Raw genomic sequence first — 5055 nt, 5'->3', positions numbered from 1 at the left:
TGGGCGGTGGGGCGGTCGCGGCGGAGCAGGTGGCCGGCGGGGCGCGTGCGGGGGAGCGGTGGCCGGCGGGGCGCGGTGGTGCGGGCGGCGAAGCGCAGGCCGGCGGCGGAGGAGATCCGGGCTTCGAGGGCCCGCCGTGGGCTCGGGCGGGCCGGCGGGAGGGTCGGGACGGTGGTGCCACATGGCGCGACGGGGTTTGCTGCGGGAGGCGGCGCAGACACGTTCGGTGGCGGTGGGGAAGGTTAGGGTAGGGTTTGGACCCGGAATTCCGGAGGGAGAGACATATTTATAGCTAGGAGGAGGTAGGAGTGTCAAAATGTGGTGTAGTTTTCGATCACGCGATCGTGATCCGACGACGGAGGACATGGGAGTGGTTTGGAAGGGTTATTGGGCCGTTTTGGAGGGGTGTTGGGCTGCAACAAACAAGAGGCCTTTACGGTTCCCCGGTTAACCGTTGGAGTATCAAACGGACTCCAAATGGCACGAAATTTGACAGGCGGTCTACCGGTGGTGTACCAAGGACACTTGGCAAATCTCGGTCCATTCCGAGAATGTTTAACATCGGCTCACGAAAAGAGAGAAGAGGGGGACGCTGGTGCACGTAGGAGTGTCAGTTGCGAAACGGACAACGGGGAAAATTCTCGGATGCATGAGACGAACACGTATGCAAATGAGATGCACATGATGACATCATATGAAATGCATGACATGAACAAAATGCAAAATGAAGACCAAACCCAACCACGAAGGGAATCTCATAACTTAAAGCCGAAAAAGGCAAGAGTTGGAGTTACAAATATGGCAAGTTACATCCGGGGTGTTACAACATTCCACCACTACGAAAGGATCTCGTCAGGAGATTTAGGACTGAAAGAACTCCGGATATTTGAAACGAAGGTGATCCTCGCGTTCCCAGGTGGCTTCTCGGTCGGAATGATGTGACCACTTCACTTTTAGGAATTTGATAGACTTGTTGCGAGTCTTGCGCTCAGTTTCCTCACGAAGAGCAATGGGATGCTCATGATAAGACAGGTCTTCTTGGAGATCAATCTCTTCAAAGTTGATGGTGCGCTCAGGTGTCTTGAAGCACTTGCGAAGCTGAGACACGTGAAACACGTCATGCATGTTTGCGAAGTTGGACGGAAGCTCAAGTTGATAGGCGAGATCGCCTCTTTTGCCAATGATCTTGAAAGGAACCATGTATCTAGGGGCAAGCTTTCCTTTGATACGGAAGCGACAAGTGCCTTTCATTGGAGAGACGCGGAGGTAGACATGGTCTCCGATCTCAAAAGCCAAGTCACGATGCTTGCTAACATAGTAAGTCTTCTGGCGCGATTGCGCGGCTTTGAGATTTTCATGGATGACTTTGCACATTTCTTCAGCTTCTGTGATTAAGTCATTGCCAAGAAGTTGGTGTTCACCAGTCTCTGACCAATTAAGAGGAGTACAACACTTTCTGCCATAGAGAATCTCGAATGGGGCCTTGCCCGAACTCGCTTGGAAGTTGTTGTTGTAGGAGAACTCAGCATATGGAATTCAATCTTCCCACTTCATACCGAAGGAAATGACACAAGCCCTGAGCATATCTTCAAGGATTTGATTGACTTGCTCAAGTTGTCCACTAGTTTGAGGATGGAAGGCTGTGCTGAAGTGAATGTTGGTGCCCATGGACTTCTGAAAGGAGTCCCAGAACTTAGAAGTAAAGATGCTTCCACGATCTGAAGATATCAATTGCGGAATGCCGTGCAAGGAGACAATCCTAGAGGTGTATAGCTCTGCCAACTGAGCTGTTGTGATAGATTCTTTGATTGGATGGAAATGAGCCACTTTAGTAAGCTTGTCGATGACAACAAAGATAGCATCATTTCCACGTTTGGACTTGGGAAAACTAGTCACGAAGTCCATCTCAATATGGTCAAACTTCCATTCTAGAATGGCAAGAGGTTGGAGGAGACCAGCTGGTCGTTGGTGTTCTGCTTTCACTCTTCTGCAGACATGACATTCATTCACGAACTGAGCAATTTCTCGCTTCATTCGAGTCCACTAATACGACTGCTTGAGGTCATGGTACATATTTGTACTTCCAGGATGAATGGATAGAAGGGAATTGTGCGCCTCATTCATAATGACTTTCCGTAGATCACCTTTAGGAACCACAATTCGATCCTCGAAGAGTAGAGTATCTTTGTCATCAAGGTGATAGCATCTGTACTTGGGTTGGCTCTTGGCAATCCCATTTTTCACCTTCTTCACTATGGCATCACGAAGTTGTGCCTCTCAAATTTGATATTCCAAAGTAGGAGAGACTTGGAGGTTGGCAAGGAAGCCTTGAGGAACAACTTGGAGATTCAGTTTGCGGAAAGCTTCACAAAGATCCGGTTGGAAGGGCTTGCGAATTAAGCTGTTGCAGTAAGCCTTCCCGCTCAAAGCATCTGCAATGACATTGGCCTTGCCTGGATTATATCCAATACTCAGATTGTATTCTTGAATCATTTCGACCCAACGAGTCTGCTTGAGGTTGAGGTTGGGCTGAGTGAAGATGTACTTGAGGCTCTTATGATCCGTGAAGATGTCCACTTTCCTTCCCAACAAGAGATGTCTCCATGTTAATAGAGCATGGACAACTGCCGCCAACTCGAGGTCTTGAGTGGGGTAGTTCTTTTCATTGGGCTTCAACTGGCGGGAGGTATAGGCCACAACTTTCTTCTCTTGCATTAAGAAAGCACCGAGACCTTGCAGGGAGGCATCACAGAAAACTTCGAATGGTTTGGATTCATCAGGAGGAGTCAAAACAGGAGCTGTGACTAGCTTCTCTTTCAGGGTGTTCAAGGCGATGTCACATTCAAGCGTCCAGACATACTTGACGTGCTTCTGGAGGAGGTTGGAAAGAGGCTTTGCAATCTTAGAGAAATTCTCAACGAATCTTCGACAATAGCTTACAAGCCCAAGGAAACTGCGGAGCTGCTTCACATTCTGAGGCGGTTCCCAATTCAGAATTGCAGACACCTTCTCAGGATTAACAGCAATGCCCTTGGCTGAGATGATATGGCCAAGGTAGAGAACCTTATCAAGCCAAAACTCACACTTTGAAAACTTCGCATAGAATTGATGCTCTCTGAGTTTGTCAAGTACCAATCTCAAATGCTTGGCATGATCGTACTTATTCTTGGAAAAGACCAAGATGTCATCGAGATACACCAGGACGGAATCATTTGTGTAAGGGTTGAAGATGAAGTTCATCATGTGATAGAACGTTGGAGGAGCATTGACAAGGCCGAATGACATGACAGTATATTCATAAGAACCATAGCTTGTTCTGAATGCTATCTTGGGAATATCTTGTTCACGAATGCGAATATGATGATAACCCATACGGAGGTCAAGCTTGGAGAAAACTTGGGCACCCTTAAGTTGCTCTAATAGCTCATTGATGTTGGGAAGTGGGTACTTTTTCTTTATTGTCTTCTTGTTCAATGGGAGGTAGTCGACGCAGAGTCATTCCGTTCCATCCTTCTTCTTGACAAAAAGAACACCACAACCCCATGGAGATGAACTCGTTCTGATCAGACCCATGCACTCTTGTTCATCGAGTTGTTTCTTCAGCTCCTTCAACTCTTTTGGTCCAAGCTTGTAAGGACGTTTGCAAACAGGTTCCGTGCCAGGCTCAAGATCGATAACGAATTCAACTAGCCAGTGAGGAGGCATTCCTGGAAGCTCTTCTAGAAAAACGTCTTGATATTCACAAATGACTGGAATCTGAGAGATGGCATTCAACTCGCCCTTCTCATTGAGAGAAAACAGCCGAATGGTTTCATCACGAGGGGCATAGATGATCACATCCTTAGAAGAGTGTGTCAATTGAATCTGCCTGGTAGCACAATCAAGCTGAGCCTTGTGCTTAGAAAGCCAGTCCATGCCGAGAATTAGATCAATATCCGAGTTACCAAGAACAATTAGAGAGGACATAAATTTATACTCACCCATATTGATTGAAACATTCGGAACCACCCGGAGAGACAACTGATAACTGCCTAGGAAAATCTTGGAAAGGAAACTCATGCTTAGATGCAAAAGGTCTTGAAATGAAACAATGCGATGCACCGGCATCAAAAAGGACTTTTGCAGGAATATCATTAACAGGAAGATTACCCATGATCACTTCCGAAGAGTCCTCTGCCTGAGCTGCGTTCATCATGTTGACCTTAGCAGACTTGGAATTATGCTTGTTCACTGCATTGCTGGCAGATCTCACAGGAGGAGGAGGCAGAAGGCGCCTTTGGTTGAAGCATTTGTTTGCATAGTGCCCTTTCTGCTGACACTTGTTGCAAGTAACCTCTGAGAACGGATGGTGACAAGGAGCACTTGACCTTGGAGTATGAGATTGCGCTTTGATCTGATAGCCTGGGTTGGGTGGGTGGGAAGATCCATTGCCACCTTTACTCTTCTACTGGTAAGGCTGACAAAGCGGAGGAGGAGGAGGCAACCAGAACTTCTGTTGGTTAGCTGCCACTTGAGTTGAAGAAGAAGATGATTGAACTGCATCCCTGACTCTCTTCTTAGAAGCATCACACTTGAGCTGAGAAGCTTCTTGCTTTAGTGACATGTTGTAGAATTCATCATACTTAGTCGGCTCAAAAAGCACGAGAGCTAATTGCAGTTCTTCTCTGAGACCACCTCTGAATTGATAAATCATGCTCTTCTCATCAGGGATGTCTTGTTTAGCGATGCGAGTGAGTTTCTGAAACTGGATGTTGTATTGGTAAACAAACATGCTGCCTTCTTGAGATTGTGGAACTCCTCATGCTTACTCTCAGCAACACTTTGTGGAATGTGGTGAGGTTTGAAGTCTCGGCAGAAATCATCCCAGGTAATCACACGACCTCCTCTGGAATCTTTGTATTATTGATACCACTCAGCAGCTTGGTCTTTTAGTTGAAACGAAGCAAACTTGACAAAGTCCTCAGGCCTGACATTGCTACACTCAAAATGTTTGTAGATATCCACGAGCCAGTCGTCGGCGTCTGTGGCCTCGACACAGTTACTGAAGGACTTCAG

Source organism: Triticum dicoccoides, chromosome 4A (assembly GCF_002162155.2).
Source record: "Triticum dicoccoides isolate Atlit2015 ecotype Zavitan chromosome 4A, WEW_v2.0, whole genome shotgun sequence".
NCBI lineage: Eukaryota > Viridiplantae > Streptophyta > Magnoliopsida > Poales > Poaceae > Triticum > Triticum dicoccoides.
Note: the sequence above shows the minus strand (reverse complement) of the source record.